The 24,075-nt window shown below is 34.4% G+C and overlaps 1 protein-coding gene across 2 annotated transcripts in view; it reads right to left on the bottom strand.

The window, feature by feature from the left end:
- The window catches only part of LOC101742338 (uncharacterized), a 156,310-nt gene that overhangs the window by 69,831 nt on the left and 62,404 nt on the right, over positions 1-24,075 (bottom strand). The gene's annotated exons all lie outside the window — the stretch shown is intronic.

The following is a 24,075-nucleotide window of genomic DNA, read 5'->3' on the forward strand; positions in this document are numbered from 1 at the left end:
ATAAAGTTTAAAGTGTAATAAAAAATTGTGTATTAAAAAAAAAAGGTATAAAAGGTTTTATAATGTAAAATTTATTTAGCGCAACCCTATTCTCAAGTATGGCGGTTGCGACGTATGAGAGTGCATCACTATTCTGGTTCGGTTTAACGATGTGATTAAGAGCTGCACCACGCTTTCGACAGTTTTATTTACGTAGATACAATATTCAAGTGTGACGTGTATCAGAAAATAAAACGATACTTTTTTTTTAAATGCTTAGATAGATGGTCAAGCTGACGACCCACCTGGTGTTAAATGGTTACTGGAGCCCATAGACATCTACAACGGAAACGCTGCCACACATCTCAAAACATGTCTTCTGAATATCATGTCCTACAGCTGATTAGCAGCTAGTAGATTAGATACTAGTGTAAAAAAACAATATATTTCCATATATTGTTTTTTTACACGTGTTTTTACAAATACAATTCTAAAAAATAAAAATGCGTTCCGGTAATTATACGGCTTCTAGCTCGTGAATATAGTTCACGTAAAAATAAATAAAAAATATGTTTGCACGTTCATAAAACTATTAATTCATTTGTTACTGACTTCAGTCCAATCAAAACGAAATTGGAAATTCTTATTACACTGGATTACGAGTGTATAACACTATAGATAGCTACAGTTCAATTAATTGACCATAATCCATTTAACATTTTGAAGTCGTCGTGGCCTAAAGGATAAGACCTCCGGTGCATTCGAACCGAGCGATGCATCGATGTTCGAAGCAAGCAGGAATATGTTCTCGATTGACTTCCACGATGAAGGAGTAACATCGTGTAATAAAAATCAAACTCGCAAAATTATAATTAGTGTAATTACTGGTGAAAAAAGAAAACTTGTATGATTATTTTAAACAGAAAGAAAAACTGAAGATACTTTCTATATTAATTAAAATAAAATTCTACAGCTTCATAAAATCATTTCTATATAAGTCGGCGGTTAGAATAATCTTCAGTTTTCGTGGTGAAGTATATTGTGGGAAATTTTACATAGAATATGGTATTGTGTTGTTGACAGATCGCAAAAACTTCAAAAGCCAATGAATATTACACACTTCAGTGGTTTAAAGCAAAAGCGAATTGTATAGATTGAGTATTGATACATAAGTACATAATATGCGTGAAGTAAATAATAAATAACCAATAGTCTCGAAAAGCGCTATTCAAGATTTTTTCATTGAAAAAATGATAATCAAGGACCTCCTGTGAGCCCGCACGGGTAGGTACCACCACCCCGCCTATTTCTGCCGTGAAGCAGTAATGCGTTTCGGTTTGAAGGGTGGGGTAGCCGTTGTAACTATACTGAGACCTTAGAACTTATATCTCAAGGTGGGTGGCGCATTTACATTGTAGATGTCTATGGGCTCCAGTAACCACTTAACACCAGGTGGGCTGTGAGCTCGTCCACCCATGTAAGCAATAAAAAAAATATTTAAAAAATCAAGATCTGATCATTTGGCTAGAAATTTTATTGATAAAAAAAACCCGACTATGAATATGGCATAAAATTTTACGTTGGCGTAATACTATTCGTAATCCTATTACGAACAGATTTAGCATCTGTCTTCTCACCTTGATAAAACGTTTTCAAATAAACACAATACGTAATATTTCGATTTGAACGTATGTACGTACGTATCCTATCTTAGACGCGCCGATATTTACGTGCTGTTGACGTAATATCATTAGATTATCAAATAGGTAGATCACGTTTTCGACAATCCTTATTTTCCGTGATTGATATATATATGTAAAGAAAAACTTTTATTATGTAAAACCTTTAAACCTCTTTAGTCTTACTTTTTTTTTCTTAGACAGATTCACTGATCTGTTTGTAACTGAAAAAAAATGAGTTCAGTTTTACATAATTCAATAATACTGTTTAAAATAATAATTTAAAAAGGAGATTAAAGGCTTTAAATTTTGTTTTCTTAAAGAAAACGCAATTAACGTAATAACTAATTAAAAGTAACGTTAGTAAAAAACAATTTAAGTGTATATTTTATTTTATTTCTCGTTTTTCTTATGATTGAGAGATTACTGGTGGTTTCCAGTTTTACCAGGACAGGTGGGACAATATTAATATTTTATTTCAGTGATCATCTATTTGTGTAATCATTTTTCTGAAGCTTAGTACAAAGTTCATTGACGAAGCTTATTTAAAGATAGTCACGTTATCTCGTTGAAAATTTTTGAATACCTGTTGACTGCATTTCCGTTAAATAAATTAATATTAATGAGGTTCATTAATTGAGATACTGTAGCGTTGACTGATGATCTTGTTCATTTTGATGTCGTTATAGAGTAAATAATATTCGGGAAATGCTTAGGGAGATAATTATATATTTCATAATCAAGCATTTTTATATAAAGCATAGCATTCATTTTTATATAAGCAATAGATATTTTATAATCAAGCATTTAGATATAAAATTCGAGATAGCGGCTTAGGCGCGATAGTCTTTCTGATTGATAGATCAGCTATAGTTGGCTGACGCTTGCCAACCATGAGAATTACGTATAAAGGCTACCAAGATTGGTATAATGGTGGATTCGAAATCATAAAGGTACGCAAATAAAGGAGTCAGCGTATTCTGCACTTATAAATTTCAGTCTAGGCGTGGCATGGTTGGGTTAAGTGTTTTCACTGCTACTTGTCACATAGATTCCGCTCCCCCCACAGTCTCAAAACGTGATTTGATTGTTCAATTACTCCGTTCAAGTTCAGTCTATAGCATGATTAAAAACACATTTACAGTTCAAAGTGAAGGTAAGTAGATTTATACGTCTCTTTAAATGTGTTGACATTTGAATACTTTTCAGTTTTCGTGGAAGACGGCTAAAAATGTTAAAGTTCATTAAATTTATTAATTAACGATTATTAATTTTACATAATGTAAAAGTTCTCAACAATCGTTCTGTATAAAACGACGGACGCTGTTCATAAGCAATGTATAAGGACATATGTGGAAAGAAAAATAACAATTAACTTTATTTACATAATTATTATTTTCAAATTTATTTGTGAAATTGGCACACATCAGGGGACCTACAAACATGTATATTTTCCTTTTACGAATGAAAGTAACGTTCATGTTCTCTCTTTAAAAAATAAGTCACCTTTGTTTTTTTGTTTTCCACCTGTCAATACACGCGTTACCAACAATTAACTGGTTGTCAGTCGCTTAATATCGTACGCGAACTTTCCGCTCGAGCTTTCACATTCCAACTAAAGACACCTCATTACGTTTTCTTATGCATAGTCTTCACACAAAGGAATTGAGGTTCGGTTTCTAGTGTTCATTACTCTGTGGTTAGGACCGAAATTATACGGAACAGTCCGGGTATTTTTGGATTGACTTGTGACGAATATTTTACGGTTAGGTTCGGGCAGTTGTTGAAACATATTCGTTTGTTGTCGATCCATAATAAATTATCGTGTAATTTTGTGTAATTGATGATTACACCGTGTCGTTCTACAAGTTCGTCAATCGTTTTACGTAAGATGTTTCCGTGAAATAGAATATTTTACGAATTGAAATATGAAATTTAATATATCATTACCCTTTATTATTACTTTCAGAGGTTGCGCTTTAATTTGAACTAGAGGTCCCGCAGTAGTCGAAATTCGATTATAATTAAATGAAATTGAAAGTTTGTACACTATTATGATTGTATTTTATACTTCTATAATCACAAATTTCGCCAAGACTAATATTAACAAAGACGAACAATATTTTTTTTTATCTATTCTCAATTTGACAACAGACGTCAAGAACAAAAGTTTGACAATAAATAGTATGCATGCGTGTGTGCGTCAAATACATGGTATATAGTGTGTGTAATGTTTTCTTTATTGATTTACTGTATCTTTTATGCATATTTAAAAAAAAAAATTAGCATTGTGCACTTCTGCTCTATAGTCTCTATAAGTGTGGAAAATTACATACTCCTCCATCCGTGCAATTTTCGTAAAAAGGGGTACAAAGTTTTTGCTTCACGTATTAATATATAGGTAGATACTCCATTTTATTCTGCGCCACGCAGAATAATTTTTCGCTTCTGTAAAGTTATTTGTTAAAAAAAATTAAGCTTCTCAGTCAATTGTGGATTAAATATGTCACTAGTTAAACAAGTGAGTGCGATGTCTTCGTCATAATAACGCCATGCAAGATTATCTACCTTCTGATGATAATCAAATGAGCTTTAAGACACGAAAGTTATTTTAATTTAATATTATTCTTTACAAATAAAATTAAATTAAAAGTTATTTAAGCGTGTATTTTTATGTGTTCACTATCTATTTATGTGTATAATAAAACGTACATAAGCAGATAGTTATGTCATTCTCTGGTACTCATACTCAAAACACATAACGAATGACACTTGATGTCCTCGTGGTTTAAAGGATAAGACTTCCAGTGCATTCGTTTCTAGCGATGTACCGGTGTTTGAATCCGCTGGCAAGTACCAATTTTTATAATAAAATACGTACTTAACAAATGTTCGTGATTGACTTCCACGGTGAAGGAATAACATTGTGTAATAAAAATCAAACTTGCAAAATTATAATTTGCATAATTACTGGTGGTAGGACCTCTTGTGAGTCCGCACAGATAGGTATCATCACCCTGCCTATTTCTGTCGTGAAGCAGTAATGCGTTTCGGTTTGAAGGGTGGGGCAGCCGTTGTAACTATACTGAGACCTTGACTTATATCTCAAGGTGGATGGCGGCATTTACATTGTAGATGTCTACGGGCTCCGGTAACCACTTAGCATCAGGTAAACCGTGAGCATGTGCATCTATCTAAGCAAAAAAATAAAATCATAGCACAGGGAATCCTAATTTGGTCGGGTCGGATGACCGTGCGGGATTTGTTCCCATTTATTTCTTATTATTTATTTTATAGTTTACCGGTGTTTTATGTTAATTGACTTTTCCTAGTTGCAAGAGTAAGCTCACGGCGCACCTGACATTCAATCGTTCCCGAAGTTTCCAAACGTTACAAAGTAAATGCCGCCACCCACCTTGAAACATAACGTTCTGAGAAATCCATTACAGATTAAAAAACAACTTTTAATTAAAAACAATATTGCATTTGAAACGTTATATTACTCATCACTGACCCAGTGAAGTTAATGATAGCTTTTTTGATGTGTCGCGACATATTGAACTCGATCATTCTGTAATTGAATTTCGTAGAAGTATTATATACGGGTCGGTCCATTTTTTATATTTACTACCGATAAATTTTCTGGTCGTATTTTTTAAGTGAGTTCTTCTTGAAATACAATGTCAGAGTCAAATTTAGAATTGGTTAAGTGTCCCTTGAAAGGTTTTAGAATGTTTGAATCTCTTTGTTGTTTGAATGTTATTATTTTGTGTTATATTATAATAATAACTGTTTTCAATACTGTTGGAACATACGGTCTTACGGTCCATCCAATTACACCTGTAACTATACTGATACCTTAGAACTTCTATCTCAAGGTGGGTGGCGCATTTACGTTGTAGATGTCTATGGGCTCCAGTAACCACTTAGGACCAGGTGGTTCATAGACATCGGTAATGACAGAAAAAAGCCAATCAGTCCCCTGGTCTTTTCAAATTTCCTTCGGAGACTGTTCTATGATAGAGCTTTTTAATTATGCTGAAGTAGGCTCACCCCAGAACAGGATGGTAATTGGCAAATTTGAAAACGGAATCGTATTGTGAATGAACGCAATGCCTTGACGTAGAATTGCTATACTGGTCAAGAACAAAAGAGGTTGAAGTTTCAAGTCGCGCATAAGAAGAGCTTTGACAACCTTCGAATCGAAAGGATACTTGTTCGATTTCTGAACCTCATTGTAAAAAAAGCGTCAGCAAGCGACGTCCGCTATGACCCTTTTTTTTGTTTTTTATAGCTTAGATGGGTGGATGAGCTTACAGCCCACTTGATGCTAAGTGGTTACTGGAACCCATAGACATCTACAGCGTAAATGCGCCACCCACCTTGAGATATAAGTTCTAAGGTCTCAGTATAGTTACAACGGCTGCCCCACCCTTCGAACCGAAACGCATTACTTCTTCACGACAGAAATAGGCAGGGTGGTGGTACCTACCCGTGCGGACTCACAAGAGCTCCTACCACCAGTAATTACGCAAATTTAATTTTGCGGGTTTGATTTTTATTATACGATGTTATTATTGCTTCACCGTGGAAGTCAATTGTGAACATTTGTTGAATACGTATTTTATTAGAAAAATTGGTACCCGCCTGGGATTTGAACACCGGTGCATCGCTCAACACGAATGCACCGGGCGTCTTATCCTTTAGGCCACGACGACTTCATATGGAGTGTATTGTATCCAGTATAATTACGCAATACAAAAAAATGTGTGTGTAACGAACAATTCGAGCGCACAACAAATAAAGCCATTAATATTCGGTTTTATATCGTAAATAATTAAGATTTAAAAGGAGCAGTTGTTTTTTACTGTTACCAAGAAACGTTTGAACACGTGTGCTGATAATCATCAAACAAAAATTCAACATTAAAATTAAAATAGCGCTGACGACAGCAACGTTACGCTTGTTCTAATTTCGCGCACGGCCCTTCCTATAATAACTAACTATAAATAAATTCAGCTAATATAATGAAAACAAATAAAATAAATGATTTATAGGGAATTGCTAATGTTGCCGGTTTCTTGTTTATTTTCCTCGGATATCTCATAAAATACAATGGCGAACGTTTTATTTCGTTAACGTTTCGCGAGCATTATGTTATCCCTTTTTCTTCGACCTCCCACGCGGTTCATGGAAAAATATACCTTCTCTAATCAGCAGTACTAGAAGAAATAGTTTTATTATTTTACTAGCCGTACTCGCCCGCTTCGCTGGACATTTAAAATTAACATTATTATTTATTGTCATTATTATTAGAGAGTCCAACACTCATATAAATATTAGCCTAACCATTAAGTACATGTATTTTCTAAATGGATACCAAGTTTCAAGTCAATCGGATGCATGGTTCAGTAGTTATAACGGAACATCCGTAAAAACCACTGTAGATTTATATATTAGTATAGATGTATTTTATGTACATATCAGGAAAAAAGTATTCTACTCATCAGTGGAAGGAATAATTTGTAATCAGATGTATTGATAGATAATTGACAGAATATTGGTAAGCATTTCTTGTGTATTTTATTTCATAATCGATACAAAATATACCTAAAAGTAACGCGACATCTGCTAAGAATTACAATAGAGCTACGAATTAACTAAAGAAAAATGTTATTGACTTAACTGAAAATAAAATTATAGTGAACACGAAATACGTAAAAAGTAATTATCAAAGAAATATTTGCTACCATCGTAGTGCCGATGTTTGTTGAAATTAAAGATGTAGAAATCGTTAACTACAAGTTAAATGTAGTTTCTTCGTGTTTTTGTTTTTTAACAACAGACATTGTTCAAAACTCATAGGTGGTTCTTATTTATGAATTAAATGTTTTAATAATTTTGCTAATTTTATAAGTATTACTCTACAACATACGGACTTATAATGGTCTGAATTAAGTGATTTTTTTTATTTTTTTATTGCTTAGATGGGCGGACGAGCTCACAGCCCACCTGTTGTTAAGTGGTTACTGGAGCCCATATACATCTACAACGTAAATGCGCCACCCACCTTGAGATATAAGTTGTAAGGTCTCAGTATAGTTATTTGATCTTCGAGAGCATCGATAGCATATACATTCGCTTTATAGTTAACTATGGCTTTCTTAATACAACAATCATTAACAATGTTGATGCTAGCTTAGCTTAATAAATGATTAATGCTATTCGGTAATCTTGAAATGAACACTATTTACTTTTGGGCTATGAGAACCTAACGCCCCGTTTGCTTATACAGATTCAATCAACAAGGATATTTGGTTCGAAATGCGACCCCAAGTAATAACATCCGCCCTCTTTAGGAAATACATTTTTTATTGCTTAGATAGGTGAACGAGCACACGGTTCATCTGGTGTTGAGTGGTTACTGTTGCTCTTAAACATCGACAACGTAAATGCCGCCACCCAATTAGAAACATTACTGGCTCATTACTGGTGGTAGGACCTCTTGTGAGTCCGCGCGGGTAGGTACCACCACCCTGCCTATTTCTGCCGTGAAGCAGTAATGCGTTTCGGTTTGAAGGGTGGGGCAGCCGTTGTAACTATACTGAGACCTTAGAACTTATATCTCAAAGTGGGTGGCGCATTTACGTTGTATATGTCTATGGGCTCCAGTAACCACTTAACACCAGGTGGGCTGTATACTCGTCCACCCATCTAGTAATAAAAAAAAAGACAGTTCTGAATCTCAGTTCTTTTTTTTAGTACCGAAAGTAATATAAATGCTTTTTGTTTATGAAATTCATGGTTTAATTTAGTTTTAATTTCTGTATGTGGCTGCAGCTTAAGCTATGGTACAAAAATTGACAATGAAAATTTATGAGGACATTCTATCATGCAGGTCATCGGTAGAGCTTTTCAAAAGTCACCTGTTTCCCTTGGTAGCAGAGTTCATTTTTAGTTATTGCCTGAGTAGGTCAGGAGCGTCAACGATAAATTTCAGTTCATTAATTAAACGCCATGATATATTACGGGCGGGTGCGAACGATAATGTAGGGCGTCCAGCCGTGACTTGTAGTGCGGACAAGTCCTTATTAAAGAAGGGTAACATTTTTATTTATTTTCTTTTCCTATTGTAATTGAGATTAAACAAATAAAATAAGATTAACGTTTTGCTCAATAGGCTATGCGTTTTGTGAATGTCACAAGTACACAGTGCGAAGTGGGTGGATAAGTTCGATAGTTCTCCATAGCATGCGATTTTATAACGAGTTCATAATTTGTTAAGATTGAGCTATACAGGAAGTTAAGTAAATAATATTATTAAAGCATGTAATGTATGTTGTCGATAATTATTAAAAACCATATTAATTAAATTAAATACTGAATCAATGAATTCCACTTTGATTTTAACCGACCTTATTACAAAAACGAAAGTTATTAAATCAAGATTTTAACTCAGCACAACTGCAGGATATTCGAAGTATATGTGTTATTATTGCGAATGTCCACAAACCTGAAATAAAGTTCAAATCTTGCATTGAACTTTATCGTAGCGCTAATTACTGTTAAGTTGTATATTTCGTAAGATTTATACGTCTTGTCTTTCAAATTAAGCTTTAGATTTATCCATACAAGCATACCCCAGTTTCACGTATAATTATTTAATTCGATCGTTTTGTGAATGAAGAATTAATTATTTGAAAATCGGGTAGTGAAAGCAGATTTGCTGTCTTGAAAGGTTGGTTATTTTTATACATTATGGAAGTTATACAGAATTTTATTTTGTAACGAATAGTACAGCCCCTATAGTATGATCAGTATAAGAAAATCTTATCTTGTACGTTGTGGATGGATACGAGAATGTATAAATATTGATTCTGTTTAACTGTCTGTAAACTATCAACGTAATATTTTTTCTTGAAATGTGTTCTCGAGTGCTTCATTTTGTTGGCTCATTGAAATGATAATATAAATGGCGCGTATAAACATCTCGCCTAATTTAAATACAGTGTTTGATATTTTATTGCCCTTGTAGGCAGACGAGTTTATGGCCCACCTGATCTTAAGTGAGTACCGTAGCCCATGAATGTCAGCAATGCCAGGGACAGAGCCAAGCCGCTGTCTACAAAGCTGCAAACAAATTTAAATGCCGATGTGTTGCATTAACTAATCTTAAAACTCGGAACGTGGATGCCTCACTTGTAAAGAAACTGTCAGCTTGCTCGATTTATGTGAAATTATTGTTTTTGAGGTGATATCGGCTTTAATATATACACGCGAGCAAAAGTTTGGAATCACTTACTTGAAATTGGTTCCGCGCGATCTTGCTTACTAAAAAAAATTTTAATTCTCATAAAAATGACATCATTTTAAAAGTTCAACTCTTAACTTTAAACTGATACTGAATTCATTAAAATCAAGTCACTATTTAAGAAGCTATCCCGGATTAAGTGAAGGAGGTAGGAAAACAAGGAAATATGAAAAAATAATGAACGAATAAAACAAAAAAAATTAATTCATAATTTTTTTATTTAGCTTTCAAATTATGTATCAGTACTTGGTGTTCCCTCCCCTCGCCCTAATAACTGCTCGAAGACGATTCTTCATAGACCTGATCAACTTCTGAATTGATTCTTGTGGGATACCTTCCCACTTCTCAATCAACGCCGATTTCAGCTCATTCAGACATGAAAGAGCAGGAGTTCTGGAACGAACCTTCCTCTTCAGTTCATCCCACACGTGCTCAATGGGATTCAAGTCCAAGCTGAGCAGTGGCCAGTCCAATGTGGCGATACCGACTTCTTCGAGGTATTCAGTTGTTACACGGGCAGTGTGACAACGAGCGTTATCGTGCATAAGGAGCAAGGCATCACCGATATATCCCGCATAGGGAACGACATGTTCCAGCAGAATATCGGAAATGTAGGTGTTGTCTCCATTGTCGTACAAGTTAAAGGGTCAAAATTAGCGGAGATGTATACCGGTCAACGTGTGAAAGTCGAGTGATAAAGAAAATCCGATAGCAGGTGCTTTTACAGGAGTCAATAGGTCGCAACTCGCAACGTATCAAACAATTAAAACACGTCTTTTTCGTTATTCCTTCACTTAATCCGGGATAGCTTCTTAAATACTAGCTTGATTTTAATGAATTCAGTATCAGTTTAAAGTTAAAAGTTAAACCTTTAAAATTATGTCATTTTTATGATTATTAAAAAAATATTTAGTACACAAGATCGCGCGGAACCAATTTCAAGTAAGTGATTCCAAACTTTTGCTCGCGAGTGTAGTTAGTTTTTACTACCAATCACAAATGAGAACGATTCGCAGCGCTTAGCCATCTCTCTCCCAATCATTAAGACGTTGACCAAACGTTAAAGACTATAAGACTTTCTTTTTTTTCTACCTATGCTTATAGACTTGAGAGGCTATATCAGCTTCGCTCTAACGTGTAGGTGAGCTCACGGGTGCTCACACCGGAGTGTTGCTAACACTGGCCCTAGCAAGAGCAGTGCTTCGTAGAATCTACCACCGAATAACGCGACCCACTGAGAAGATCTGGCGAGAAACTCAGTGGGCCTATGAGACAATGAGTTTGACAATGTATTAAGACAATGAATAAATTTGCTCATCGATCTTCACTAAAAATCTGATCTCTAAATACAGTGTCTGTAGTTACATATAGTCCACTTAAATATAAAATGTGAATTAATTCGTGGTCACCCTTAAATTCACTCTCTGTTGCATTCACTACAGAAATAGCTCTCATACGAGTGGTCGGCCTTGAGAAAAGTATTTTTTAACTAATCTTCATTTTGTTACCAATATTCATTTAAAAATTTTATAGGTGAAGGTAGAAAAAAATCTTTGTATCTATTTGTCTAAATGTCTGGCCAATGTTGTTTGATAATCAGAACAAAATTTTAATGATATAATAATATGTTTGATTCTATGGTATGATTAGTAAAACAACGTTTTGTGCTTAATTAAATCGTCTTCACATATTGGTTCAAATGTTTATCCAATATTTTGCCGACTGACACGAATTTCGGTGCCTAAATATTTTGGACCATCTATTCTATTCTTTATGTGGCAGTAAATCAAAAGATTTTACGAATTCTTAAAAGAACCAATTAAAAAGCAAAGTGGTCATAAAACAAAAGCTCATTTGAGCTCCAACAATAAATAGTAATAGGTCTTTCGAGGGTTTTCACAAGAAGTGGTTTGGCCATTAATTCACTTCAAAGTCTAGACCGAAACTCACAAAATCTCAGCTAGACCATTACGTAAACAATAGCTCGTCTCTGTAAACTTAGCCGCGGTAAACAGTTAAGGAATATAAGCATTTGAATTTCATACAAAAGCACAACATAACGGGAATGAGCATGCTTATAAATAATTGTTCCAGTTAAATCGATTCCTGTCAATTAATTCGAGATTATATCGAGATTACATTACAAGCGCGACACTAATTCAGCAGGTTGTCAGATGCACCGTAATCTGCTGTGGTAGAATGTTTTAAATTACGCAATTATTTATTTTTAATTAATTTACGTCTTGGATTTTTTTATGTAAATTAAAAGTCGCTATTAACTTTTGCAGTTTTACGTTTTGTTTATATTATATTTTAGTATAAAACTGATCTTTAATACATTTAACTAAATATGTATATATCTGTTTATTATACGTATGTATTTTCTTTAATAATGTATTATTAATAGTACACCGCAACATACCTGCTGTATCTTTTCCAGAATTTCTGTTTGTGAAAGTTAAGATTTGGTGTGCAAATACAGTATGTTCTCTCTCTCTCTCTCTAACAAAATAAAATGTAGGTACTCACTTTTGAGAATAGTGTAAGTAATATTTTAATTAAAAATGAATGATAAATGAACCTAAAATTAAAAAAACGAATATAATAACTAAAATATATTATTAAAAGGAGTCCTTTTTAGGCAAGGTTCCGAAGATACTGACAGCATTCCCCCTTTGATTTTTTTTAATTAAAATTTAAATTAATAATTTAGGTTCTGATAATAACATTTAATATTTGATAATATTACATTAAAATTATCTAGTAATATTTAACATTAAAAGTTTGCAATAAATTTGAACTCGATTTCTGATATTTTGCAATAATAATTGTCCAGTATAAGTCCAGTATTAATCGATACTAAAAGTCGGCACATACGTGACAGGCTGTAAACGAATGTGTTACATACGCAACGCACTGTCACCGGCCACGAACATATTGTCACTTTATGTGGCCGCATAAATATGTAATTATATCGTAAAGGTCGCTTTTCTAGGGCACTGACGTGATACATCGAATTTAACTTTTGCTATCGATGATACAAAAAAAAAAGTGCGTGCGTACAAAGTACACATGTCAGAAGTGAAACTTTTTTGGCGAACTAATTTATGAGTCTTGCCTTATATTTATACAAATCTAAAACTTTAGATTTCAGAGACTTAGAGGAAGGGAAAAAGGAAGATATGTTCCCGCCAAAAGTCTGTCGAATGTCAATCTCAAACCTCAGTGTTGACATTCACATTATGTTTAGATTTCTAAATTGTAAATGACTTATATTTTGCCAATTGAATTGACTAATTTAATTTCATACTATTTGATTAATGTTCCAAATTCTTTTCATTTCATTACAATTCCTATTAACATTTTTCACAAAAAAATTATAAAATATTAGGCTGTATGGTATGATACATTTGCCTTTCCAGTTGGAAAAATACAACAACTACTACTACTGACATTTGACAAGTACCGGTAAAATGGGGCGATTAGGGACAAATTCCAACTTTATGACCAATTTTAAGGTAGTTGTTGATGTATATAATGCTATATCAGGATCAAAATGATTGAGTCTTGGGGGCATCTTTGTTGTCGAATTTAAAACTACGCAACTAGCATTCCAGTTTAAGCAAAAAAAGCAAAAATAGGTGTAATCCCTATTTACCCGAAAATTGCGGTTAATTGGGACGAAATGAGAAATTTGCTAGGGTTGTAGGTTTTTAATTTATTTATTTAGTTTGCATAAAAAATAATGAACAGCTGAAAAAAGTACATGGGAGATGTCACCTCTCCCCCACTCTGAACAAATATTAAATATTTTATTATGTATTACTTAGACATTTTTGTCCACCTTGAGATTTCATTGTTCTTGTTACATGTCTGTGCAAAATCGACTTACTTATATTAAATTGCTTAGCTATTTCAACTAAAGACTTATTCCCAATTTCATAGGCTTCTATTGCTGTTTTTAATATTAAGGGATCATAAGGCTTTGCACTCTTTGATACATACACGCGAGGCATATCTAAAAATAGAAAACAATACGTAACTGATAATATAAATATTTACCAAACAATAAAATAACACATTGATAATTTTGAATCTAGACAAAAACATCATGAATAAACCAGATTTTACCAACAAATTTAAAAAATATTGTTATAACTACATAGACAACCCTACAAACCTGTACCTATTTATACTTAGGTCGTTTCCATTTCACGTATTCTCATCCCAATTGACCCTTTTTTCGTTGTTATTTGTACCTAAGACGTCCCCAATATCCCCAAAAACAACAGATTTTTACATGTATTTTTATTTTATCAAATACATTAAAACCAATAACAACTGAGACTTACCTTTAATATATATGATGGTTCAAACACTAAATAACGTTTATAAATCACAGTCGTCTTCTATTATTATCAAATAAATAAAAGAGAGAAAAGTTTCTAGCACTAAAATAATTACCACCACAGGAAGTTAATTTGAAACGTGATTTTTTTATAAGATAGCAGCTATTATCATGCATATTCAGAGTTATTTTGTAAACTTTCAACATTCTACTATTAAACTACAAAAAATGGAAGATTTTGCAACGAATATAAAACTAATATTGAGCGTCGAAAGATTTTCCCGGTTTTTTCCCGATTCGCCTCTCAATCCCTAATCGCCCCATTTTACGGTACTTAATTTCAATAGTAGTTTGACGTCACTTCCGGTGCATACCTGCGTGACGTTCTGTAAAATTTTTACCCTCATGCGCCTAAAAAAGTTTCACTTCAAAAGAAGGAAAACTACTTTAACAAAATAAAAAATAATATCATTAATGTTATCGATTATGTATCCGTTGTTATTAAGGACAACTCCAACAGTACAAGTCAGATCTTGACAATTAAATGGGACCTTATGGGATGTACTAGTTACGAAATAAAAATAATTATCAAAATCGATTGAGGTAAAAAAAAAAAATACACTCTTTTTGTAGTAACTAAACGGTTTATAGATAGGTCAAGAAACACGTCTTTTGGTTATTTCTGCGCTAACAGAGAATCTGGTTACAGATTGGGAGGCAATGTTATTTCTCAATAAATATGTATTACTTCCTAAGGTACATTGAAACACCGTGATGTAAAATAGTGAACGAAGAGTACATAATAAGATTGCTTAGTTAACAACTAAACCAGTACCTAGTTTCCTATGATTCGTTTTTGTTAACGACAATGTTATGATCAATAGTTTCAAGTTTTCTTAATTAAAAGTAAATTCCAGAAGACGAAACAGGTCTGATAAAATGAAAAAAAAAGGAATAAAATGATCATAAATTTTTATATCAATATTAAATAAATTTAGTATAATAAAAATAAACAGAATTATTTGAGATTCATTATTTGTTTCGTCCAACAATGTTTTTTTTCTATGATGATGATTTCCTCAATTTAGGATGTATAAAATTTATGGAGAAAAAATTTACGCTATAGTAGTTTTGTAGACGAAGAAATAAGATATAGAGCAGATTTTATTTATAGTATACACCGGTATAATTTATCAAATATCTTTAATTTATATGTATATAATAAATAGGTAAAGAAAAAATCTAAGTATCTTTTTTAACGAGCCACAGTTTTTTTTACGAGCTATTGATTATTTTTAGTGTTATTGATTTTATTTTCGACACATTTTTTTTAGATTCGCAATCTTAAAAGTATCTAATAATCTCTATATATAAAAATGAATTGCTGTTCGTTATTCTCGCTAAAACTCGAGAACGGCTGAACCGATTTGGCTAATTTTGGTCTTGAATTATTTGTAGAAGTCCAGAGAAGGTTTAAAATAAAAAGGAAAAAATAAAAATAACAATTTTGTTTTTCCTTTGATGTGTCCCCCGTCGGACGGATTCATTTTGTTTCTTTTAAGTTTATTTTATTTATTTATATAGATTGAGGCACTACGAAGTGCCGGGTCAGCTAGTTACATATAAAAACAAATCTAAATTTGGTCTGTGATCATGACTTAATTTTGATAATACAGTAGACACCAGTTTACTAATTAAAATTAGAATAATTTTGTTTTCTGCACATACTTTTAATAATCAATTTTAGTTACTATGATAAACTGAATAACATACCTATACCTAATCGAAGAACATTTGCAATCGTAAATTAATACAAACAATGACCGTTAAACATTTGTATTTGATGTTGGTCAGTTTCTGCGAAAATCGTCGGAGATATGCGAAGAACCAGCAATAAAAACAATTAGATGTTTCGAGATGGGAATCGAACCTCGAATAATCCTAATTTAATGTGATGACCGCACTAATCCGCGCCCAAGGTCCACGTTATTAGAGAATGTTTACGGCTGTTGATATGAAACGAAACAATTGAACTCCGAGATTAGGCAACCGCAGGTGTAATATCGATGTTCTATTGTATTAAAAAATGGTATTTTTATGGGACTATTTCTAACGTTACAGGATCTTAATTATATGTGTGTTATAATCTATTTGGCTATTACAAGATACGTGTGTGTCCCCGGCTGCCTTGTGCTATATTGACAATTAAGTTTTTTTCCATCGTCCGACCTATCACAGCCGCGAAGCAATCACTCCTTTCAGTTCCCAGAGAAAAATTTAAATATCTGGAGAATTGAAATTATGTGATTTAAAGAATATATTTCAGAGAACACAGTTAATACAATAGAGTCATATGTAAGTTTATTTAAATGTGGCACTTTTTAGAACCTACGAGTATTTTCGAGAAATGCTTAACAAACCACTTGGACGGTCTAATTTTTTTTTTTTCCCTACCTATGCTGATAGTCTTGAGAGGCTATTTCAGCTTCACCCTAACATGTAGGTGAGCTTACGGGGATCAAACCGGAGTGTTGCTAACACTGGCCCTAGCAAGGGCAGTGCTTCGCAGAATCTACCACCGGATCGGAAACGCGACCCACTGAGAAGTTCCGGCGAGAAACTCAGTAGGCTGTGTCTGTGGGTTAATTCGCTCGTCGAGCCCTTCGTCGCACTCGACAGGTTCGACAAGGACGGTGACCGCCGCTTGTTGTACTTAAAAACACCGTTAATGGATCGGGAGGATCCGTAATGACGTGTGACTGTCTACTGATGTTTGAACAAATAACCGTAATTTTGAGAAAAGTATGCCTTTTCTAGTTCAGTATGTTTCTCCAAATATCACTCGATAATGAGAGAGATATGAATTTTTATTGTTGTAGTAAAATGCTTATTGTTCGACTATCTTAAGTTTCCGTAAAAACCCTACACCTGAACATACTTACAACGTACACCTCAATGAGTCACTTTAAAATAAACGCCCAATGTCAATTCAATGACAGTATCGTCGTGACAATGTCGGTTATTACTGTTCAAAGCGATGTTGCTCACACAGTGCCTCTTTACGAGGGTCATTTTACTGCAATACGTGGCTAAATTCGTGCTACCATTGTATAATAACATATTTAATCATCTCTGGAAACGCAGCCAAACATGACAGTGTTTTTGCATTATTTACGATACAGCTTTGAGTATCGGAAATAACTTTGTATCGTATCGACATAATAAACTTTAAGTTACATATCGAGGAGTGAAAGGCTTTTTTTCGCTTAGATGGGCGGACGAGCTCACCGCCCACCTGGTGTTAAGTGGTTACTGGAGCCCTTAGACATCTACAACGTAAATGCGCCACCCACTTGAGATATGAGTTCTAAGGTCTCAGTATAGTTACAACGGCTGCCCCACCCTTCAAACCGAAACGCAATACTGCTTCACGGCAGAAATAGGTAGGGTGGTGGTACCTACCCGTGCGGACTCACAAGAGGTCCTACCACCAGTAAAATTCTATTCGGTTTAAGCGACATATTTGTAACTTTATAGGAGAGCCATTTAAAATTTGGAAATAATATCATATTTTGCCATCACCGGCATTCCCGTCAAAACAAAGTTCAACATCATCATCATCATCTTCAAAATCTCAAAATCGTGTGTTCTTGTATTTTTCTCCAATATGCATCACTGAGCTCAGTTTTCGAAATCTTTTTATTAATTTCTTATTCATAGTTTAGTTTGCATTTAAGATATTATATAACTACTGATTACTTTTAATACTTAATAATTGGCATGCTTCTTTGCCTGTATTAAAAATAATAAAAAACATCTCGAAAAGTTTGACCAAACCAAAACTAAAAGCATTTTCGTTAAAACAATTCCCCGGCGCGTAAAGTTTTTAGCATTCAACACCGAAATTCCTGCACGTACAAGCTATTTGACGAATCACTTTTCAGTGCGAATGACATGACCAATTTAAAAGTAAAAGGACCCCTGTTAAATTCAGGTCAATGACAACGCATGAGTTTAAAATAAAGAGCGATGACGCAATTAATGGAAAAACTTAGGCCTCCAGGATACAGCAATAGCAGCTAAGAAATAAATGCGCCAATCAAATAGCTAATTTTATAAAATAAATTTTCTATGAAAACAACAGCTACAAAATATAAATTTGTGGCACTACTAGACTACGATACTTGAAAATTATAAATAATATTAATCCGCGATTTTCTTTGTCAAGTTCTGTTCGGCAGAACCTTCTTGTATTCGTCTATGTTCATTAGCAAGTATAACATTTACTGGTGGTAGGACCTCTTGTGAGTCCGCACGGGTAGGTACCACCATCCTGCCTATTTCTGCCGTGAAACATTGATGCGTTTCGGTTTGAAGGGTGGGCAGCCGTTGTAACCACACTGAGATCTTAGAACTTATATCTCAAGGTGGAAGAGAAAATCCTTCCACCGAGCAGGTATGCTTGCTCGCTAGACCCACGCAGGTATTTACGTAGTATGAGGCCTCTTTTGAATAGGTTTCTTAACTTTCAAAACATGCTACTTTAACGTAACGTGAACCATGCTTATGAGTACTCACACTGTTTTTATTAGATGAAAAACATTGGCGAAGATTGCTTTTAAATTGATTCTCTTCGGTCTGTTTAATAAGAAACGCAGTTAAGCTTGTACATACAGCATCTTTCAGGCAGTTTTTTTTTATAGCTTAGATGGGTGGATGAGCTCACAGCCCATCTAATGTTAAGTGATTACTGGAGCCCATGGACATCTACAATGTAAATGCGCCACCCACCTTGAGATACAAGTTCTAAGATCTCAGTATAGTTACAACGGCTGCTCCACCCTTCAAACCGGCAGATTGCTTATTAAATTATCATTTTGATGATACGCGACACTTACATCACACTTTATTGTTTGAGAACATTAATTTACGCTTAAGCCTATACAACGATAGTTTACGTAATCGTACCGTAATTCTGCGCGGTTTCTGTTAGCTTTGGGTGCTGGAGATGAATTCGTTGATTGGTAAGTAAGTAAAAACTGGAATATTACTTAGCAAAAAACTGATCTATACCCATTAATTTAGAAGTCGAAGTCGCGAATTTGAAAAAGAGTTGGCATCGCTAGTTCTAATTGAGTCCTCACTGTTGGTGTGAATGATAAATGTGGATATTTTCGAGAAATTATTCGAGATAATCCGTTTATATTTCCACTATCGCATCATCTGCCAACGAAACAGAGCTCTTCAATTATCAGAGACTTCTCCAGAAATTGCACACTTGAATTTTTTTAAAAGTGATTTGTAAAATATTAACCTAACACTAATTATTATTAAAACCTGACAAAAATGATAAGCTAGTAAAAGAAAATCTAATAGAAGTTTTTGGTACTTTGATTTCCGATATTACACTTTACGAAAGTAATTTAGTGAGTTCATTTTATATTACAATAGTATATGATGTTAATAGACCAACTCTATTATAACAATAAATAATTCGTTCGGTAGCTCCGTGGCCAATGTTTGGCTCGACTAGCTTTGTATCGTAATTAGAATCACTTTCATTTCGTGTGTCCAAATCCTGTGTTGGTTTCACCACATCCAAATACGGCCAAGCTTTCTTGGGTACAATGAAGGGATTAAACTTAAATCTAGATATCGTTAATGAGAAATTATTGCACACCTCGGATTACAATGTACGTGTTTAGTTTGCCATTTCCAAATCTGGTCTTCATAAATACGACACTAAATTTCTTGGAAATAGCAAACCGACACATTATAACACAACCGTGGATTAAAATTTATATGTTCAAGCTTCTTCGACGTGACGGGAGTTAAATTTCCGATCGAATGTTGGGAAAATTTTTTTGCCGAATTAGTAGTTAGAGATAATAAGCTCTCACTCTGTTTCTTTGTTCCAAAAAAATACAAAAATATATATAAGCTGCTAGGATTTTTTATAGCATGGTTGGAATTAAGAAATCACCTCTCATGTAAAAGTTTCCATAGAACAATCTAAAGCTGCTTGTTTTGAAGTTAACGTACAAGTTATAAGACTTCAGCCACGTGTCTCAACATAACTGACGGGATTATACCAAAATTTGCAACTCAACAAAATGGTCATGATCAAGAAAGTTCAAAAATTTATAGAAACTAAAATGAATAATTAAATCCGGTAAAAAGTGTCATCTCTTGTTAGAATTGGATATTCCGATGTTTCCCTTCGTCTTGTGTTACAGTGTTGGCAAAACATTCTGGTTTCGTCTTCCATAAACCGACAGACGCCAGTATTATCTTGTATTACAAAATACAACAATTTGAATATTTTATTTTAGCTTTTGTCTTTTCGATCGGGTGACTACAATGCGAGCGTTCACTTGATTCTACTTATAACTGATTGACTGCGCTAAATAACATATTTTTGATATTTCAATGTTATTTGTTTGAGGGATATTGTGCTGAGAGGCAGGAGAGATGGAGAATATTTTGAAATACTGGCGATTACTTATTGGCAAGTTGCAAGTACAAAGATAGCGGAGGTGGTGCAATCCAATGATTGGGTCTATCCAGATCCGCATCGCTCCGGATTCCCTCTAAGAGTAGCCGAAGACAAGACGAGATGGCAAAACTGATGGCGATCCTCAGGCATGGTTATAGTTTTATGTTTTCACAAATTACTAACGTGATTAAAAGAGAGATTTTCAATTCGAGAACAGAAATAGAATTAAAAAAAATATCCAAATTCTTTAAAAGACATCGTCCCGAATTATACTAATTGATTTTTATTTTTTAGTTGATGATATTGTATCTCATATTAATTTTGTTATCTGAGTCAATTTTAGAGCAGACATTCAAAAATTTTATCTTCATCACGAAATAAAATATTTTCGTCTCTGAGTTTTTAAATTTATCGTCTAAATTACTCTAAATAATTTTTAAAACAGTCATCACGTATAAGACTGTCGCTCAGCTTAATCACCTCTATTGCAACATTTTGAAGATTCAAACAAAAATTCAGAGAAAAACTTTAGATATACATTCAAATACACATTCCACCTCTCGTATGGCGTAGTTTATTAACGTAAGACGTTAATAAACTACGAAATTAGTATGTTTTGACTTCCCAAGGTTGCGTGGATGGGCTAAAAGATTCCTTCGCACGTGATGGATGATCGCCTTCAGAGAAATACATCAATGATTAAATATAGACGTCTAATTTTAATTTATCTGAAGTATTCGTGTAGGCCGAATTCTTTGTATCGCTAATAGCTCGAGTTCGTATCAACGGTTCGTTCTATTTCGTAATATTCAGACGCCCGTGTCACTGGATAATGTTTTCAAAACATACCGAAGCAGATTCGCATTTGTTTGTTCAGACCGTTTAAACATTTTTGAATAAAACGCTTGTTGTAGTCTATAATTAAGTTCGTTGAAAATAGTTTTATAATTTGAATAATTTAGTAAGATATATATATATATTTTTATTGCTTAGATGGGTGGACTAGCTCACAGCCCACCTGGTGTTAAGTGGTTACTGGAGCCCATAGACATCTACAACGTAGTTGCGCCACCCACCTTGAGATATAAGTTCTAAGGTCTCAGTATAGTTACAACGGCTGCCCCACCCTTCAAACCGAAACGCATTACTGATTCACGGCAGAAATAGCCAGGGTGGTGGTACCTATCCGCGCGGACTCACAACAGGTCCTACCACCAGTAAATTATTTTTACCAGTATTTGATTAGTGGTGGTACAGACTACCGATATTTACAAATCGACCTTTTTCTCCATTAAAGGTTGACTGGAAATAATATAAGGCACGCTAAAATCCTTTTAATAAGGTAAAACTTGTGCCAAATGAATTATTATTTCCTATTCCATATGCCCAGAGACTTAATCTACTGAGTCTCTCACCGGATCTCCTCAGTGGGTCGAATCTGATTCGGTGGTAGATTCAGCGACAAGTAGGTGAGCTCACGGGGCTCAAACCTGACGTTGTTGCTAACACTAGCCCTGGCAAGAGCCGTGCTTCGCAGAATCTACCACTGGATCGAAAACGCGACCCACTGAGAAGATCCGGCCAGAAACTCAGTTACACACACAGCTTACCTAGCCAACCGCGCGTATTTAGAATATTCTCTTAAGCTACTCAAAGATTGCGCAGGGGAAAAAGGCCTATTTACTACGTGTAAAATTAACGCAAAATCAGCGAGATATTATGTACTACGTACGCAAAATCATGTTTTAACGCGCAAATCTAAAAACGACTACTCTCAATCGTTAGAAATTTAATAGCTTTAACATGGAGACAAAATTAGATTTCGTGCCTTTAACTGCATTGGTATTTCTAACCGTTTGGAATTCCCTTTTATTTACACTTACACTTAAACAAGGAACGGCCTGTCGTAAATGGCGAATATAACAATGATTCATGCTCATATTTAGTCAAGAATGCTTAGTGTTGAGTTACCCAGCTATTAATACAGTGACAAGCCTCATAAGTAATTTGAATTACAGAATTATAGCAATTGTAAAATGAAAATGTGGTTATTTTGCTTACTTTAGCTGTTAAGTACAGACAGGATTTAAATATGTAATAATACAAATGTATAGATAATTGTAGATTTCACATTATACAAACCGGCACAGTTAGGAACTTGGAAACTGTACATAAATACTTACGATCTATGAAAATAGCCACGAAAATAAATAATGTGATAGTTTTATTTAGACTATCACGAAACTAGTTCAAGATTTAAGATATCCACAAAACTTAGAGATGGTTGAACTTTGAATGAAACAATTTCCTAAAACATGATGTTAATTTAGAAGATGAAAGCAAAGTTGGCTGGTATGAGATTATCGAACCCATTACAACACACTATGAGTCACGATAAAAGTCACTCTCCAAATAGCACCCAATCTTTTATAATTAAAATATTGCCACAAAAAAATATGCTTTTCTTCATGTGACTCGGCTTTGACATTCGTGGGAGTGGTCTTCAAAGAATCTTTGAGTTTTCTGAAGTTTTATTTTTATTTCACTGAGTAGACGATTTCAGAGCTCGCCCGTTGTTAATATTCTTTTTTTTTATTGCCCTTGTAGGCAGACGAGCATACGGCCCACCTGCTGGTGAGTGGTTACCGTCGCTCATGAACTTCAGCAATGCTAGGGGCAGAGCTAAGCCGCTGCCTACCGCTTAATACTCTCCACAAGCCTCGATTGAAGAAGGACATGTCATAGCGTTCGGGAAACACCGTGGAGGGGAGCTCATTCCATAGCCGGATGGTACGTGGCAAAAAAGACCTTTGGAAACGCACTGTGGATGACCGCAGGGGCTCCAGATAGTATGGATGAACTCTACTCCGGTAAAACGAGATGACGGTATCATCTCGAACAATTCCTCAGAGCATCAAAGAATTACCACGAGAAAGCAGTCGTATCGTTCAAATCGAAACACATGATAGGTTCGCGGAATAATTAGTAATGTTTTTTTTTTTTTATCTCGTTTTCCCCTGACGTTGTCAGAGCTCTTGTAAAACCTGTTTAATGTTTGTTTTATATTTATGTATCATTTGCCTAGAGTTTTTGATTTTAAACAATTTTCCTTTCCAAAGTAATGAAGTTACACTATTTTTCCAATAATTCCCATGCTTACCAGCCCATATTATTTCTAATAAGGAGGAAGCATGGGTCAGGCTTCTTTATTCCGTTTAATTATTCTCTTTTGGGCTCAGTGGCAACCCATTCTTGATCAGAG

Source organism: Bombyx mori, chromosome 22 (genome assembly GCF_030269925.1).
Source record: "Bombyx mori chromosome 22, ASM3026992v2".
NCBI classification, from domain to species: Eukaryota; Metazoa; Arthropoda; class Insecta; order Lepidoptera; family Bombycidae; genus Bombyx; species Bombyx mori.